Source organism: Rhea pennata, chromosome 4, assembly GCF_028389875.1.
Source record: "Rhea pennata isolate bPtePen1 chromosome 4, bPtePen1.pri, whole genome shotgun sequence".
NCBI lineage: Eukaryota > Metazoa > Chordata > Aves > Rheiformes > Rheidae > Rhea > Rhea pennata.
Window position 1 is genome coordinate 31,121,439 of NC_084666.1, and position 20,785 is coordinate 31,142,223.

A 20,785-nucleotide genomic window follows, 5' to 3' on the forward strand; every position below is an offset into this window, starting at 1 on the left:
AAAACAGTAGAAAGGAATGAATCTCAAAAGTTACTAGAAAGGTGTTAAATAGTAACTATTTGGCATCTCTCATTTTGTAGAAAATGACATGCACTGATAATATAACAAAAACTGGGTTAAAAACAGCTTCAAAATGTTAGTGCAGACTTTACGTAACACAGACATGAAAGATATAGAAACTCCAAAATAAATTGGTTGGGGCGTGGAGAGCTGAATTTTGCCAAAATATAATGCTAAATGAGATAAGCAGGTTACATCAACTATCAGAGTAACCAAGATGTCACACTTCTAATTAAATCTCTTCAGAATAAAATTGTGGTTTCGTTTGTTGTAGCTAATTGTGGTTTTGTTATACCATTAATCATATATAAGTTGAAGCTACATTAAATATATTTAGACTTTCCAACAGCTACAGATTACAGAGCCAGTCCAAAGGAAAAAGGAAAGTCTGTCCACCCCCAAAAAAATCCCCACTGCGCCCACAGTGTGCTCAGTGCCCCTCAGCAGCTGCCCTAGCACCCCCACTGCATACCTCTAAATTCCAGATTCTCGCTCAATATATGGGACACAGCAGATAAAATCAGTCTGAGCTTTGATTTCCACTTTGCCATTTTCACTAATGACAAAATTGTTAGGAGCTATAGCTCCCAACTGTAAGGCAATGGTGTGCATGTAACTCCAACTCGCATGGCATTGTAATTAAAAGAAAAGCCAACATCATACAAGAACAGTAGATCCCATAGTAAGTGGACTAACAAGTGGTTAACAAAACAAAATGGGGTGGGAATATCCTCCCATATAGTCCCACTGAAATCAAGATTTCTCTTGAAAAGATTCATTAGATACAGAGACTTGTGATGAAAACAGCACTTTGGAAGTTATGCTAAAGGTAATGAACTTTCATGAGTTTTTCTATCTAAAGGTCTTTCCTCAGTTTCAAAGCTCTCAGACAGATGTGAACAGTACCAACCTTTAGACTAAAGCCAAAAAAGTGGTAGTAAGTGTTCTTTATACTATAATTTGAATGAAATCAAGCACCATGTCAGTAACACTACAAGGTTTTCAGGGACAGTCATTGTCCATTCTGTTCAGGTAACAAACTTTACATCTTTCATAAAGCACACTTCCAGACCCTTAGTATGAAACATCACATGGGAGTGCTCATGTTTATAGATATTAATGTAAAAACTAAATGCCCTGCTGTTTTTGTGACCCAAGCAGCAACTTCTCTCAATAAATAAATGAAGAGATAAAAAGATAATCAATCATAATATCTGATTATTATAAGATAATTATAATATCTGATTATTATAAGATAATCAATTTAAGAGCGCAGAAATACAACATTTACAAACAAATCAGAATGCAGGTACATAGTTTATCATTTAAATCATTTAGAAAACTTAATACATATTTCCTCCTGTAAATAGTTAAATCAGAAACAAAACCAGTTTCTCTTTTCAATTGCAATTTATACCCTTTCCACAATTCCAATAAGCTTAAAACAAGCCGAGATAAACCTAGCCATAACAGTTGAAAACATAACAGTTGAAAGGAAAAAAGAAATACAGAAACGTAGAATCTATTTTAACCTAAACTATATTTTTTTAAAAAATAGTTTAAAGAGGGTTATGACAATTGTTAAATTTTATTAATATATAGTAATATATTAATAGTAATTATTTTAGATTCCATTCTACCTGAAAATAGGAAAATCAGTCTTGTTTTTATTATTTCATTCAGCAGAAATCTGAATGCAGACCTGCAGTCAGAAGTAAATACATCATCATCCTTGTTAAAATTCTAGTCCTATATTCTGTTATAAACACTTAGGCATTTTAGGACTGTTCTGAATCATCTTGAACCAGAAATGAACCAAAAGACAACTCTTCATAGTAAAAAGTCATTTCTACAAAGCCAGGATCCAGAAATCTGTGGATTCTGCAGCAAACCAGCCACAGACCCGCAGCCTGGCATCCTGGGCTGGCCACTCGCCAGTGAGGAATCCAGTGAAAAGGAATCTCAAAACAAGAGCTGAAAAGTTGATCTTCTCTTACTAACTTCATTTACATTATACACTTCTGTCTCCCTCTTTCTACACTAAAAGGGGGCACTTCTACCATCTTTTTTTTTAACATAACAGAGGCATGCATCGACAAAATGTAACTGCTTACATACTAGTTTTTGGCAGCAGCACGATGGGAGAGCTCTTGTACCACATCTTGCAAGTTATGCTTGGCAATTCCTATGTTAAACACACAACAGAATTGTTCAGGCTTTTGACTCTTAATGTTGTATCACCCACTATGATGAAGGTCATTATCTGGGAGGTAGCAAAGTGTGAACCCTGACATTTTCTAAGTTACTAGTTGTCTATTGAACCTAAATATTGATGGCAATATTCCAAGATATAGCTAAGAATACTAGCCAGAGCATTTTTGTGTGCAGAGTAATCAGCCTCTAGATAGCGAACAACTGGAAGTTCTCTTGACTGAATATTCATGTTAGTACCCAAGTAAACTATCTTTCAGGTAGAAGAACTTTTATATAGTTGTTTTGAAATAAAATACTAAAAACAGCAAATGCAGGGACTGCTTACAAAGGAAGTGTTCTATATTCATTTCTAATTTCTACCAACACTCAGTTACAATCACAATTTTCCTATTATTTTACAAAATTGATTTGAACTAATCCACTGTAAACACATCTGACTAAAAGGTGTTGCAAAGAAAAGCATGTTACTAGCCTGTAGGTTGCAAATGCTGTAAAGATGCCAAAATTCTATACACAACTCAGGATAAACGGCAAAAGTATAATACACTTGAAATTATTTAAGTACATAAAATAAATTAAAAATTCTTGAGCTATACAAAATTAGGCAGTGATATTTGAGAAGTCCTCTTAAGCTCATTACTCATTACTGTCCCTAATTTTAGAATGCACCATTCCACATATTTCAAGTGGGCATTACCACATAAGACTATTAGTGATCATATATATGTTTATGCTGACTTAATCAATGGGGAAAATACAGTCTATTCCTTCAAGTCTTAATGCATTTTTACTCCATACTAAAAAAGAGGATGACTTAGCAGATGTTAGTGTCATGGCACGTTAGCCAAAGAGAAATCACTTGCAGGTACTAGTTTAATGAACATTCCTTTAATTACACAAATTCCTTGAAATAGCTGAAACTCGCCTTTCCGAGTGCTTTTATTTAAGAGATGGTAAGGTTTAAGAAAGTGGTAAATGTAAGAAGCATCAGGAAAAACATTCTGCATGCACTCATTATGATTTTTCTCCAGAAATCCAGGGCGAGGGGGAAAGGGGGACCCTTAATATATAAAATAACCAGAAAAACCTTCAACTCAAACCTTAAACTCATGCATAAAGCATTTCCTGATTCCCTGTAAATTTTAGAAGAGCCCTGCAGAGAGAGTGGAATGATGACACAATGGAGATGCTGCTTCCCTTCGGTTGCAATTTCGCAACTCAGGGCATTTTCATTCTTCTCTGAAAAGTCTGGTCATCATCTCCTACTGAGGTGGATAACATTTTTCATTTCAGAACATAATGTTATATTTTTAATAACACAAATCCTTGAAGGAAAAAAAGAGGGCAGAAAAAGCTTAGAGAGGCTTGGAATGTCTAATTCTTGATATTATTACTCTCCTGCATCTCACTTTTCCTAATATTTTTAATTTTTATTATTACTATTTCTTTTATAAAAATATCCTATGTTGACAACTTTTCCACACATGAAGTTTTGGAAATCTTTTAGAGTAGTACAGTGAACTAGTGAACTATTTAAAAAAAAAAGAAGAAATCTTGTACAAGTTGCAAAAGGGTCTATTTTAGCCATATAAAATGGAACTAAATATTGCAACTAAATTCTAGGTTCTAAAAGCAAGTTACAAGATTTAAATAAACTCTCTTGCTGGTTAAAAAAAACAAACAAAAACACACACACTATTGGTCAGTAAATTTTTCCCAGATTTTTAGATCCTTTTTGCAACAACTTGATTACAAAGTACTGGTTAATTAAAATACCGCTTTCACTTAAAAAAAAAAAAAAAAAAAAAAAAAAAGTAAATCTACTTCCCGAATGGGGAGGAGTGGAGAAGTTTGACATTTGCTATATATCATTTATTATAACAATTTTAACAACTCAAAGGCATTGAGACTCAATCATACATATCTTTAACCTTTTAAAGCAGTTCCTAGCCTGATTTTAGTGGAATTAAAAGATCACTGTCCTAAGTAATTTCAAAGCACAATACAGTGGTTTAACATGCATCGCAGACCGTTCTTAATACACGGCTTGCCCATGACCACTGCCATAGGAGCCAAGAGACAGTACAGACACAAACCGTCCCATGTTTTGCAGGCCAGAGAGGGTACCTGAGCACGGCATTCATAAGCACAAGCACAGTTAGAGAAACACTTCATCTTACAACAAAGCTTGATATTCACTGTAATTCTGTTACCAAAATAAATGTTCCTCCACATTATCTTTATTCCAGCTATGCAGAGTCCAAGTGATTAACAAATGCCTATTTATATAATTATGCCATAATGTTTTCTAGGAAAAACAGAATTACACAAAAGACAGGGCCCACAAAATGACATACCACATGCTTTTACTTTTAATGGAAATTTCTTGACAATAAACATTTACACAGTTTTAGAAGTGTCTTTTTTGTTCCAAAAATGCAAATGTCCACCTAAATAAAAATGCCCTAACACCAGGGTGGGCCTGTTTTCAGAGTCATCTAATAAAGTATGCAATTGTATTGTCAACATAATTAGCCATCTAATTGTACATTCAAATTTAATCAGTGCATAACATATGCAATTAATTATTTACAGTAGACCAGAGCAGATTGTGATGGTATGACCTGTTTCAAATTACCAAGAAGTGATCAAATTCTGAAATCATTTTAGAAATCTCTTATTTCTGAATAGAGAAAAACAAAACACTCATATCCCAAATTTAAGCTGCAAGATAAACAGGTTTTAGGATAGTTGTTCAGTTACTAAGTAAGAGAAAATTTATTTCAGAGATATCAGATAAAAAGAAGTCCTTGTCCACTTAACGGAGTTAGCATTTTAAATTTAGCAACATTAATAGATAGGTCTGACCTACTGCTGCCTTTATTTTAGCTATAAAGGCTATGATTTGTTTGAATTAATGAAAAAGGAAATCAGAAGCTGCTTTATCAGACTAATGAACATAAAGGCAATACAGTACAGTTATATTAACAAGCCCAAGGACACAAAACATTTTCCTACCTCTTTTCTTTTGGAAAGTGCTTTTTGGGAAACATTTACAGTTCAGTCACCAATAAACAGCTTCAGCAACACTTGTGCAAAGACATACATTAAGTCCTGTCAGAATAAGGACCTTCTCTCTATGTGCAAATATTCCTTCTTTATGTTTTCTTAGGCCACTACTTAACTATTTCAAAATAAGACACATGAAGGACCTTAAAAACATCTTTCTTCAAATTTAAATAACATTCTGAAAAGCTAGTCCTTTCTGTTAATGAGTTTCTGTACTAATGTAAGCTTTTAACTGCTTAAATACTTTCTAGAAACTTTACATTCTAGTACAGAACAGTTACACATTTTAATATTATTAAATCTCCCAATATACAGTCTGCAGTTAATAAATAACACCTAACAAGGAACTATTAAAGAAATCAGGCATATATTTATACAAATTAACAGCATATGCACATACAAAAACTGTGAACACCATCTCCAGCTGTTCAACTAATCGGACTTTAGCTGATGGAGGTCTGGAGCCTATGCTGAGCTAGACCAGGGTCAGCTGGGTAGCCCTTAATGTCCATTCACATCAATCATTCCGCTTGCCCAACAAAGATATTTACCTCCTTAATAAATTGCTCATAAATCTACAGAGAAACTCGAAATAAGATCTATAGTGTTAGTCAAAGAATATATGTTTTCATCTGGATAAAGATGGAGTCTAGTAGAAATCTTATGCCTCTTTCTATCAGAAACTGGAATAACAGAAGTAGATAAACATATGCCAATTTATACAAACCATGTAGAATGCTTTTATACTGATTTTTAATGAATGGGTAAAAATAGATTAAATGCCTATAGTAGCCCACAAATTTCTAACTGAAAAGTAATTAGTGATTATTTGGGTTTTTGATGTGATACAAGGCTTCCATAAAGAGGCTGATAGTTGATGTAATACAGAATAATGATATAAATAATGAAATACAGAATTGATGTAATACAGAATAAAAATACAAAAAAAATACAGCATTTTCTTTTAATAGCTGACACTGTTCATCTACAAAAAAAATATTCAAAAAAGCAAACAAATGTATGCAGTGAAGCTCAACATGTGGAGGTAGGAGTAAAAATGAGGAGCTACAGTTACTAAATCAGTTAACTGAAAAGGCAAATTTTTATTTCCTTAAAAATTCTCATGTTGTGCAGTCTAGTAAAAGCTAGTTGTGTGCCAGGGTGTTCATCCCTGAACTCCCTCCTCTATCAGCTACACAGTTTTGTGTCACCGTGTTACTGTAGTGTCAAAGCAGCAGAGAAAAGGAAAGAAAAACACCACCACCACTGCATCCAGCAACTCCCCAGCAACTGTTAGGCCTTCTCATTATCTGTTTAGTATTTGTCATCAGTGTGAATGGTGTAACCACAAAATTTAGTCAGTCATTCACTGTGAAAATAGAATCAAAAGATTGAAGTACATATGTAATCTTATTTCTGTTTAGAACCTGGAATAATATACTATCTACCCAAGGTAGGTCTGCCCCCTGCTCATGGCTCAAGTATCAGACTGTGTCTCTATCAGTCTAGTTTCAGTTTCTACCATTGCTATTCCGTAATATACATGTATTCCATCAATATGCTCCATGCCACGCATTATTTAAAAATGTAGGCATTTTTTGTCCTCATTTTTCACAGCTTAAACACTTCGTACATACTGCAATTCTTATGTTGGGCAACAATGGTCTCTGAGCACTATCCAAGGCTAGTTTATTTGCTTCCTCTCCAAGCAGGAGCACACTTTTATCAAATTCAGCTCTTTTCAGCCACATGAAAGAGTCACAATAGAACATACATTTGTATCTTGTAGTAAAGAAGCCAAAAAAAAAAAAAAGTACGTGTAGAACTCTCCCAACAGAATTTCTCCTGCACCCCTCCCCTACAAGGCAATCCCATACCTGGTCTCCATGATTTCCCTCCTCATATCTATCATAGCATCTTTTCTTCCAGATTGAACATCCTTAGTTTTCCATGTACCCGTTAAGTCCATTACTGGACTTCTAAAGCAGGAAACAGCTTTCACTTCCACAGTCCTCTATACCTTTCATAGGTACACACATCCATCTATTACTTCTCTATACTCTCTACAAGGTAAAGCTACGGATAGTCTAAACTTAGTGACAGAAAATTGATGCCAGTTATTATCTTGACTACAACTGAGTGAAAATACACTTAAAGCAGTATAACCCAAAATCTGAAGACATTTACATCCTAAAGAGCTTGCAAAGTGAGTGACCAACAGTAACAAAACAACAACATACCAGGACATACACAAAATAACTATTTTGTTTATTTGGGAATCACAACATAAATGAACTCTGAAGTGTTTTGAATAGAGAACTATGGCTGCAATGAAATTTCCCTTAACAACCAAGAAAGCATTTTGTAAGTCAAAGTATATATATATATAAAAAAAAAAAAAAAGACTCAAAATGAATTTGAGGCATCCAGCTGGTACTATTGGAACGTGAAGGTGGGAGAGAGCAATTTTAAAGGTGAGATCAAGTAAACAGACCAACGATTAAGAGAAATTGAAGAGTATTTGACCCTGAATGTATATGCTGCATGATTAAATGCGACACAGCAGAAATGGATGGATTATAGAGGAATTTGCGGAAATATTCAAGTTTGTTTATTGCAAGGAAGAAAAATGCTGGCAGCCTACTGCAACACTGTGGAAGGAACAACATACAAAAGACAGGTAAAAATCATGGCTGTTAATGAAGTTATTAAAACAAAAATACGTATAACAAGAAATCTGACCTTTTAGAGAAAAGAAATGGGAGAAAGACTTAGTGTAGCAAGTACTTTGTCTACATGGCAGAGACATGAAGACCCATTCTAAATACCTTTATTAGCATAATTTCCAATCATATAGCTCTGCACAGCACTACATGGCATCTGTTGCCAGGAGAGATGACTTTCCCAAAGCCACACTAATGTGCTACTGAAAGTTGCAGTAGACAGTTTCTGTATCCAAGTAATTTTTTTCAAAAAGGTTTAAGAAACCTCACATTCCAAGGATCACCTTTACAAACACTTGTTTAGCATGAGCACCTTAAGTCTGGTAATCCTCAAAGCTTCAGTGTCTCTAAACAGTTATTTACTATCAGCTGCGTTTAACTAGCTACATCCATTTAAGGACAGGGATTGAGGTCAAAGGAAGGTAGAGTTTCAATACTCCCTCAAAAATCCTTTTGCAATACTCTATCACAAATCCCTTCAGCTATCTCTTAAATTCTGTCCTCTCTAGAATTACTTATAAAATTCATGTCTTCTTTAAGTACAAGCTTTCTTAAGATCATTTTTCAGATCTGATTTCTTCAGCATCTTATTTTTATCTGCACTAATTCTGTAATTGATGAAAAAAGTCAAAACTCAGTTTTTCAATGCTTAGAACTTTCCTAGCCTCCTCCTGAAAAGCAAAAGTAAACTCTGCTTTGCTAACAATTATATCACTCAACTGCATTCATTTTTTTTTTTTTTTTTTATTTTAAGATTCTGGAGCTGTCCCTGCTATTTTTGAATCCTCAACAAGAGTATATTCTAATATCTGCCTAAGTTTATGAATAACTACAAAACCAAGTTGTATACAACTTTAAAGAAATGAGGAAATATTTTAATTTTCTACATACCCATTCACTCCTTGCTGCATACAATAAATTGGAATATTTACTTTCTAACAAAGAAATACCCACCAAACACTTATTTCTTACTCCCAATAATCTTTTAGAAGAGTTTTCCAAATTAAAATTTTTTGGTTTTAGCATTTATATATTTTCCATTAAGAAGAGATCTTTGACATTTAGACTAGCATGCTTTCAGCATGGGTGTTTATGTTTATAAATGAAAATTGGTCCATCATTATAATTAAAACTGTTTGATTTCCTCATAAGTCAGAAGGACAGCATTGAAAAATGTATCTTATAATCAGGTTCCATAAGGAACATTTCTGGTAACTACAGTAAAACAAACAGTTATTTTTACATCAAGGGCAAATATGTTTGATTTTTTTTGGCACAGTAAGGGTCTATGATATTGCTGGTATAAAATTAAACAAAAACAAACCTGGAATTTAATTATTTTTTTTAACTCTTCCTTTCTAGAGGGGACTAATTTGCATTACAGAAATTTGTTATAGCATTTAAATAAATTGTTAATGGGGGGCTATTTACAGCTGCATCTGCTCTTATCTGTAGCATTGAACTGTAATCACTGTCACTTCTTCCTGATCCAGGCAGCCAATAACTGTTAATACAGCAGAAGCATAATTAGAGAACTTCATCTGCTGAATGATTTTTTAAATGAAAAACGTAGATACAATTAGCATCACAGAAAGCCAATAAGCAGTCTATTTTACTGAAAACCCTATTTTTTTTTTATAAAAATACACAAGACACTTTCTCCAACACACTTGCGTCTCTCCCATCGCTATCAAAAGAATAAGGTTTCAAACTCAGCATCCAATTGAATCTCTATCAACCAGTCTAATTAATTAAATCTATATCAAGCATTGTAAACCATATGTACAGAAAACTAAGTACTTGTTTGTTTGGATTTTAATGGGACTAAGAAGTAGTGACTCAGCTAAAGTCTTACATGCATGGAAGTATGCAAACCTAACTATTTCAGACATTTCACAATAAAGCCCACAGAAGCTGGAAGACAGCTAACATTTTAAAACATAGAATGAAGAATTAAGTTTTTTTTTTTTTTTTTTTTTTTTTTCCACTAGTATCAGCTCCTTTCTGCCTGTCTTGAGCTACTTTTCACAGCAAATTCTGGTTTAGGATAAGGAGGTACTTTAACTAATAACAGTGATTTTATCTTACAGCTTCTGAGAATAATGGGCACAGAATAAAAGACTACTGAAAAGTGATTTATTGTATAATACATCTGTATGACAGTTATTCAGTTCTTGGCTACCATTTTGCCCTCAAAAACTACAACAAAAATGAACAGAAGAATCCAACCCTATATCCTAGGCTTGCCAAGGCCTAACTGATGCAGTCAATGGCACAACATTCCTTACTGATTTCAGTGTTCCCGTGATTTCACTAAACTTCCTGTTCCCATTTCCTGAAACTAGTACCAATGGTACTATATCACCAGTTTCTATGTCAATTTTTTTCTCCCTATTACTTTGTATTGTTACTACACAGCTAAAACTGAGTTTAGACACCTCCCTGATGAGATTTTTAAAAAAATTTTGAAAGATACACATCCATGTAAAAGATAAGCTCTATGAGAATTACAACTATGACCCTAAGACTTTGCATATCCCAGTTTTTATTCTTATTTTATTATATCACAGTGGATTGAGTACTTCAACAAAATCCATCACAAATTTTATGAAATTGTCTTGTTACAAGTACTTATCTCCTAGCTATTATTCTTTGTGAAATACTGAACTAACAAATGATCCTAATCACATAAAGAGTTACAAAGCATGTATTTCTACCATGAGTGAAATACTTGATATTTTATTGTTATTTGTAATTATAAAATCTGATGATTTATTCTCAAACATTTAGAACCCCACAAAAATAAAAACTGCAACATTTATGCTCAACGTTTTAGAACCTCTAAAGTTTAAGAGCTTTGAACTTAAATGTTCAGTCTGTATTCCGAAACTTAAAGGTAAGAATGTTTTGGTGGTTTATTTTGAAATAACTCAGATAACCTGCAGGTATTAAGAGTGGGAAGCATCACTTCTCTTTATCCAAATTACTATTTTACACGTATAATTCTCCTTCTAGCCTCAACATAAAGATTTTAAACAAGTGATTTAAGCACCCATTGAAATATTGATAAACTCTTTCAGTAATAAAATTTGAGGTTGCAAACAACAAATATACAGGCCTCATTATATAGTCTGTGTATGTATTTATATGTATGTCTGCACATACCTACAGACATTTGTAGCTTTGCTGGATTCTTTTGCACTAATTTCAAACTATCCTTGATAAAAAGCACTCTGGTTTGTCACCAAAACAGATATATCCACAAATACCAAAGAACAGCAGTGAAGTTTACCATCAACAAAATTGTTAGGAAACATAAGCTCTAGCTGTTGCTAAAAATATAGTAGGTCTCAGGCCCTATTACTACGGGTGAAAATTTGCACCAGGACTACTTCACCTACTCCATGCTTCAGAGGGGTTCCTGCAATTATGTCCCACTGCATTACTTTTGTAGGACTAACATCTTTATAAGCATTCACTCAGTAATATTACTATACAACTCCTTACTTTAAGCAATCAATTAACAAATGGCTTATACCCAGCCCTATGACTTAAAAAAATAAATAAAAAAAGTGAGAATCATAGATGACCACCTGGATGAAGGTGAATTTGAAGGTTAAATGTTTGGATGGAAGAGAAGTTTGGATTGGAGCATAGATTTAGACCCAAATTTGAGATAAAATCTAGCTCTTCTGTAATACTGTAAATACCATTTGGTATCCTAATTTGGAAGGATTTTTTTCAGTTTGAACCTAATCCAAGAAGCTTGCATTAAACTTGATGTTTACACTGCTTACCTCTCCACTCTAGAGCTCAGCATGGGACTACAGAAGTGCAGTGATCCTTAGGATACACGCTGTTTCATAAGCCGTATTTAATGAATTCTTTAACTGCAGAGAGAATGTTAATGTGGTGAGCCTTGGAACCATAATAATGATGCTTAAAAGCAATTGTAAATAGCACAAATTTCAGTTCAGAAAAGATCTGTTTTTACTCTGGCAGCCCCAAAAAAAAGGGAGGAAGGAGAAAAAAAAGAAAAGAGAAACACATGCAAAGGAAGTTTGTGTTAGAAGGAAGTTAGAGCCGAAGTAATAGACTATGCCTCACCTCCATATGGATTTTAAGAACACATAAGAAACAAGCCAGTACTTAACACACAGGCTAAAAAACACTAGAGAACTTAATTGTTTTTCCCCCCAATAAAGTTGTAAATACTTCATTTATTTGGTATTTATTTTCCTTGCATATCTCTCCTCATTGATTTACTTATGAAGTTTCTTCTTAATTGGAAAAAAAATAAAGGTAGTGGAGATCACCTTATATCCACAATCAACAACTGTTGCATTTTGACAGCTACTCAAGACAAACATATTAACAGTACCACTTATTTTAAGTTTCTTGCCCCCCCCCCCTTTTTTTTTTTTTTTTTTTTAAGTCATATTCATGGTCATTCCAGAGGGATAGCATGCATTTCCCTCATGTATGAACTTCTTGTGCTTTCTGGTCAACAGGAGAATTAGGGGGATCAGACAAATAAAATCCAAGGAAAGATGCATCACTTCCTTATTATCAAGGATGCCACCTAAAAAGACTACAGGGAACAGACTAAAACAGTCTCAGCTACCTTACAAGATGTGACTGAACTGACTGATGCTAAAAGTACACTTCTGGGGAAGAGAGGAGGAAATAGGCATTATACATATGTTCTGACATTACTTCAGTTCAGCAAACCAAGAAGTATTTCCTATGCTTTTGACAGTATCATATGAGTGAAAAAATAAAGGCTTAAGAAATTAAAGACAGTCTAAAAATCACAGACAATCTGGATTTCATTTCTGCCAGACTTTGCCATCATATGCAATGGTTAATCTTGATTTTCAGTTCTCAATATAGAGGTAATTAGCTATATATAAATAAAGAAAAAAAAGACAAACCACAAATAAAATACATGGAATGTATTGAAAACAGAGGTAATGAAAATCATAAATTTTCCTCCACGTAACAGTCATCTAACAAGATAAATACATTACAGATACTGGAGATTTTGAAATACTAGGATGGAGATCACATAAGCAATAGACAAGTAAATGAAGGTAATTAAATGAACAAAACTGATAAGTAAAGGAGTGTATATTAAAAAAGCAGCATTTATTATACATATAGTGCTAGCAAATGAAAGACTCAGATGAGAGAACAGTTCTCATTTCTTGTTAACTATAGTCATAGGCATTTCTAAAAAACATTTGCACTCACAGCATATGCAATGCTTTGTTAAAATGGGTTACTATATATAGGAAATGGGTTTAAAGTGTTTTACTCTCACAGTTCATTCACCTGCAGAAGTTGAAAAAAATAAAAATCATAAAAATTGTCAAAGTGTTACATTTAATCTAGATCACTTCCTAAATGGTATACACTTAAAGTCTACTAACAATGAGACTGTTAGACGTAACAACCTGCAAGCTATTTTAAGCTTATAAATTTATAAATAAGTCATTTAAAATTTGTAGCAATTTATGCACCATATTCAAGCACTGGTCTGAACCCAGAAAAAGCAAGTCAAACTTATTTGAGCCACAACTTCTGAAATTCATTGCTAATTAAGATCTCATGGCCATCCTAACTTATATGCACAATACTGTCTTCCCTAGTCTTCCATGACAAGATGACTTTCCTATTAAGTTACTAACTAAGAACAAAAAAGACAAGAAGTTTCATGCCTCTCAGAATTAACATAAGCTTAAGCTTCTGCTCTTAATTTCACATATAAATGGGGTCATTTCATTCAAACTGCAATTTTAGAGTGGCATTTTGTTTATAAATTGCCCTGAATTAGTCTAGTCTCTGCATTATCATTTAAGGTATAGGATACTTAAGTAAGCTTCAATATTAAAATCACAGTGATTTACAGTTTCTATAGAAATGGAAACTTTGGAAGTTTAAGATTAATGACAAGTCTTAGAATGAATACCCAAGTAGGAACTGATGAAACGTGTAGGAATGCAGGTTCTGTGCAACCTAACTGCTCTTGAGGAAGACACCAAAAAGATTAGCTAACGTTGACATAACTGTAGGTTTCCCTTGATAGCAGCTGTAATACTTCAAAACGCATCTCAACAATGCATTAAGATTAAAACAATCAATTATTTCTGTAAGGAAAATATGTCAGAGATTTTAGAACGTTCTTAGTCTACCTCATTTTCCTGAGGAAGTGGAAGACATCCTAAAGCAAGTCTTAAGCTTTTGCTAGCTGATGGCAGATAACTGAAAATAAATACATTGCACATGTCAAATTAAAATGGATAATGGATCAGAAGTTATCAGATTAAGAAAGTTTCTAAAACAAATGGAGATCATTTTTGAAGTATATTTGGCTATCTTAATTTTCTTCCTTGAGAATGATCCTAACCAATGTCGACAAGTACTTTGTTCTGCTTTCCTTGCAGCACTAATCAACGAAGGTAACGCCAGTATGTCAAAGTAAGTTTAAGACTAAACATTTGAGTAACAATAAGCTAGTATTTTCTAGTCACGGAAAAAAAAAAAATCCCTCCAGTCAGAAAAAAATCTAAAAGCAGAACAAAAGACAGACCACCACATAGGGAACCAGAAATAGTAGTGATCACAAATTTAAAACTACACTGCAAGCATGAGTACGCATGAGTATATACGTGGACACACGTAAGACCTAAAGCAGTTCTCCATTTTCACAAATGCACAGTTTCCAGGATCATTCCAATCACTCTGAAGTTCACTTCATGTTTCATAATCTCTTCTAAAATTACTGTGCAGTTTTCTTCAGCATCTCCAACTACCATTTACCATAAATGTCCTCTTTGTAATTGGCTGACAATAATTTTATTAACAATTTATAATTCCAAATTGGATATTGAAAGAAAACTAAACAGACAATTAAGCAAATACAACAGAAATTTTCACTGGAATGGTAACAAAGTCAGATTAATAAAGCATTGCGACACATTTTGAAAGGAAGATGAGGGAAAAATTGAAGTGAAAAAAATAGAATAGTAGAAGGCTTTCACTTATGTGTTTTTCTTTTTTCCCCTGAATGGCACTCCAAGTTAGAGATCTGAAACCTTAGTATAGAAGATTTTCTTGCTCTTTGATAAATTAAAAGACAAAACAATTTGTTATGAATAAAGATTTCTGCTTTTACATCTCGTTAGTAACTAATAACATACACATATGCTTTCTGGAGTTATCATCACAGTGTGACTGAACTGTGCTGTAGATAAATGCAAAAAAATTGGTAGCAGTCTGTCTAGCTGAGCACCAAATAGCTCAGGTCTTAAAAACCTACACAACTGTTCTCCCCTGTTCCTTGGGTAAGATACCACACTCTGTGCTGCCACGATCAGGCTTCTTTTTATATATTGACTGAAAAAAAAAAAGTTAGGCACACATTACAGAAGTGGCTGTACGATAGTCTGTCTCCCTTCCATTTTAAAATCTATTTTAAAATAAAGTTCATTCCACTGACCTTTTTCAGTTCCATATTTCTGCCCAGAGATGGACTGCATTTCCTACTTCTGCAGGTGTTATTTCATAATAACTATCTTATTTTGTAGTTTGCCACTATTTTACAAAGATCTCCAACATACATTATGTCTAGATGAAATGTGCATTTTATTGACAATATCACTGAAACCTCAAATGAAGGTTCATCTTGCTTCTTAGCCACAGTGCACTATGGCATTGGCACTACATGACAACTCCACCTACAGGCCATGATCAGATTAATTCTCACCTGATTTCATGCCTCAGGGGAGTCTTATATTTTAAGAGTTTTCATATTCATTCTTAGACTACTACAGATATTTGACTAAGACACAGGTAGCCTGTTTGTTTCAAATTACTGAAGCACATTTGAAATGGAATAGATAAAAGCTTGAATTCAAATTTGGCTTATTTTCTGCATTTACTAGTCCTTTTGATTCATTGAGAAGTTGAAGTGATCTAGTAAAACCCAGAGTATTCATTATGTCCAAGTTCACAGATTATGACTGTTACCTGATGCATATGCAGATATAAATCACTCGCTTAACACAGGGATGGACAGCAAGAGAGGCTCCACAATAAAACACATGCAAGTCTGAACTAAAAAAAAAAAAAAAAAAAAAAAAAACATTATATTGATTTTCTACTCCAAATATATTAGGAGCTACTAACCTTTAATTAATACAGAAAAAAAAATTAATTGCAGCACTCTAAGCTAAAGGATATATTTTGACATATGTCCCTACTGATTCATGGATCAAGAAGAGAAAAAAAAAATGATAGAAAAATTTCAATATGTGGCCCATTTCTTGATGGGAGTTCAGTTGCAACAGGAGAAGAGGAAGAAAACTGAAAATGCTTACATATACCTTTTGAGGAAGACATAAGTCTACATTCCCTTGTGGCAGACCAACAGTAGAAGTTTTCAGCACTATGGTCTGCTAATTAGGTCTCCCCGAAGCAATCTTACAGTCAATATTTTTCAGCCTTTCCTTTCTTTCAAGTTTGATACGTACTCAGGCTGTCACTAGTGAAGCTGCAACACGTTTCACAATACTTCCTTTTGATTAGTGACTTAGGTCAGGTTAACTTCAGATCACATTAAACACTGCATCACATTTGACTCCATTTTTTTAATCCCAGTATACATGTTTCACTAACTCTTTCTGCTTAGCCTAATAAGCTTTTTAAATGTGTATTTTGATTAAAAAAAATAATTAAATAACAAAGCTGGGAAATTCAAAGATGCAGAAAAAATGTTTATTATTAATAGAAAGATTGTCAGCTTGTTGAAGGGACTGGGAATTCAAAGTTAAGGCAGAACAAATACTGATAAGCTGCACATTACTGCATTCAAACCCTCAGTCTTAGAGATGGTGGTGTACATTACTCATAGATACACCTTAAAGTAATACAAAAGCAAACAAAAGTCTGGTTTGCATTTTTAGTGTGTAATGTGCTGCACGCAATAGGACACAATGCACCTCTTCAAAAGCATGATATTTCTCTTCTGATTTTATTTGGCTGTGCTCATAATGATGAGCAGAGTGTTTTCTTATTTTAACAAACATATTCATTTATTCCTTTGTATGCCCAGTTACTCGTAAATTCAGTGCTCACATGCTGAGCACTAGAGACAAGCTGTTCAAGAACCTGTCATCTAAAATGAAGTCCCTGTATTCCACAAGGCAAGTGCTACAAAGCAACTCCTAGCCTCTCATTCTATGAGGAGAACGCTTAATGGCCAAATTATGTCCCTTTACGTAAAAAACAAAATTCCCAAAGTTCTTTTGGTTGACTATACATATAAAATTTTCCCAGGTACCTTAAACAGGGTAGACATAAGAATGTCTTTGCAAATGATGTACAAAATCACGAGGCAACAGTAGTGTCTTCTGAGGCCAAATGCATATGACAGCATCTTTAAAATGCAGACACATGCATGAATAAAGTAACACCCTTTAACATAGTAAAGTACTGACCATGATATAAAATATTTTAAATAACAAGATGGAAACAACATCAGAAAAGGGAAAGACTGCTTTGACTTAGATCTGGAGCTCGATTTCCCTGTGACAGAAATAGCAGTGATCACTTCTGTTCTTGTATCAGTCTTTCCTATCTTTAGACCACTTCCCCATTTGCAACTGTGTAAGCTCCCACCAATCTATGTTAAGCTACATACTACCACGGCCAAGCGTTTTCTGGCTTTCTTTAAGGATCCCTCCCTAGCTTAAGGTTCTATCCATTACTTCTTAAGGTTCTATCCATTACTTCTTTGCACTTAAGTCTTTCATAAAAAACACTTTTTTTTTTTTTTTTTTTTTTTAATAAGGTTGAGTTTAGGTACAATATTTAGCTTTAGTTTTGGCTGAATTAAATTAAGAATTCCACGGACATTATCCGTTCTGTTGTTATAGCACTTACAAATCCTCATCAGACTAGAAGAGTTGACTGTGGTATATACAGTAGCAGCAAGGTAAACATTATTTCTTAATCTGAGTATTTAAGGAAATAGATTCATACAGCAAGTATGAATTTTCAGGGTATACAGTTTCCCTGCATAGGCATGCACTATGTAAAGTACTTCAAACAGAAGTTTCCTTCCTCAGGGAAACGAACTCCCAAATAAGCCTTTATATCCCTTTCTTCATACACCGTACCCATATTAAGCAAGCATTCGCCATTCTGAAGAACAAACAGATTCTGTAGCCTTCATTAGTCACCCTCTTGACAGATACTTTGTGGCTATTTTCATTTGGCATTCGTATTTCCCATTCTGAATCATTCTAGAGTGAAATATATTGCAGTAGACTGTGGTGAAAACCAAATCTTGGTTTTTACATTCTAATCAGAAAAAGGCTGAGTCCCAGCTGTTGTGTAAGTGATATTCAAAATTATCTTTCATCATATCCTGGGCCAAATTTCATCTCTAATGTAAGCAGGCAACACTCCGGCACCTCCATTGCACTTAACTCATCAGCACAGAGGATGAAATTTGGCCTTCGGAGTTTATTTCCGAGCATATTTGCTGATTCTATGATATTTAACAGTCCATATTTTCATTACAGATACTAAAAAAATACATATACATACACACATATATATATATAATGTGTGTGTGTATATATATGTTTACCACGGAACCCAGTAAAGACAGAAGTGCTGACAGCTTTCTTAGCAGTCTGTTTTCTTTTTCCAAGCCTAGGAAGTCTGCTCTGTTGATACCCCCCCCCCCCAAAAAAAAATATATATATATATAACCAAAATATTTTAAAGACCCACAAGCAAAAAAAAAAAAAAAAAAAAAAAAAAAAAAAAAAAAAATCAAAAGCCCTTTGACTTCTAACCAGCATGACACTTCTGATAGAGGCTTGTAGTACCAGGTGTTGATATAGTACCAACCTCTATTTCATCTCTCAGAAAGGCCGGTGTTTTACACTGATCAGATTATTCCCCTGATTGCATGACAAAGGGTTGGTTGGAAATATTCCTTTATATAAAATAAGCATTACTATTAGCTCTCCTGTCACCCAAATATTTATACTGTGCTTGTATCCTACTTCCAGGATTTGTCCTTATGAAGAAGGATGTGGATTAAACAAACCACTGCCTTTCCAAGAGCATTGTCAAAAAAAATGGTAGGCTGGTGGGGAAGGGAGATCTTCAGCTGCTCATTAACTTACATCCCTTGCCAGTAAACAGTAGAAAAAGACCATACTCTACTTCTCTTGCACCAACAGTCCCTTTTCTCCTCCTATTTTTGTCACGTATTAACCTATTAAGTGCCAAAATATAATTACTCTCTCACAAATACCTACTGGTATAAGGCTCCCTTCAAAGTTATCTCAATGCTACCCAATAAATAAATTTAGCCCAAAGAGACCGAGTCCCTACACAACACACTTGGGTCTCCTATTTGAGGAAAACATGTATAAACACCCATTTTCCTTTTGACATACTTACTGGAATGTGCATGATAAATGAAAATTCAGGCTTCTCGTTTTTGCCTGCTATAAATTCATGGTTTGGCATCTGAAAAAGTTCAAGAACTTTTCAACATATTTTAGAGAGCTAGGTGTGCTTTCCTAGGGCTTTTTTGCCAAATAAAACAGACTATGAATAGGTAATGGTATGAGGTAACAGAATGGAATTCCAAAGGATGGAATCACAAGCAGCATGACCAGACCCTATGAGAAGTAAAGCATATAAGATAGAAGTACTTTACTAAGATAATAATACTTTTTAAAGGTTTTTATGAGCAAAATGAGGAAAGACTAAAACCACAATTCTACTGAACACTCATAGCATTGACACTCCTACCATACATACCAGAATACTGTATCTAGTGGTAGATTGTTGAGCATGACAGCTCATGGGAATGGTTGATAAAAAAGGCAGCAGCTACATCCAAATTCTAACTCAGGTCCACTTTTGAAAAAGGATAACCCTGAGTACTGTATAGACTAATCAGCAACCTGAGACTCGCTCAGATTACAAAGTCCCACATGTTTAATTAAGCAAAGATCTCTAACAGAATATTTGATATCAATTGCAAGGAAAGAAACGTCACAATCCACTTAACTGTAAACAGGTTTTGAAGAATTTATTTCCTATCAAATTCATCTTTTTAAAATGCAGTTAAAGACAAATTATTGTTTCCTTGTATTCTGAATTCTTCAGGAGCGACAGTTCTCAATTCCTTAGAGGATGCTCTTTTATTCTTGAGTGAGCTAACATTTCAGAGCTCTTGGTTTAATCTACAGATTGAAAAGTAGAAGCTTCTACAATGGCCATATCGGGGGGGGGGGGGGGGGGAATCACTAAAACTACTAACTGCTTGAATCAAAAAAAGTATGCGTGGGGGGGGGGGGAATTTTCAGAAGTTTTTCATATCCAAATCCTGGCTTGGAATGTGCAAGAATCATAATGAAGAAATCATCACCTGGCAAAAAGTCAGCAACCTATCACTCTGCTGCTTGTTTATGTTATCCAAAAACCAAGTTAAATGGTATAAACATTCCTTAGAGAGGACTGGAATCTAAAAATCATCCTCTTCTCGTCTTAACTGTCAGACCCAAAATCCAATGAACTTTGTAGAGGCAAGTTAGTTGAAAATATCAAAAAGGTTTCTACCTTTGTGAGATTAGATGTAACAAGCTATTTTTCTGATCTCTGCAACTGCAGTTTCATGAACTCAA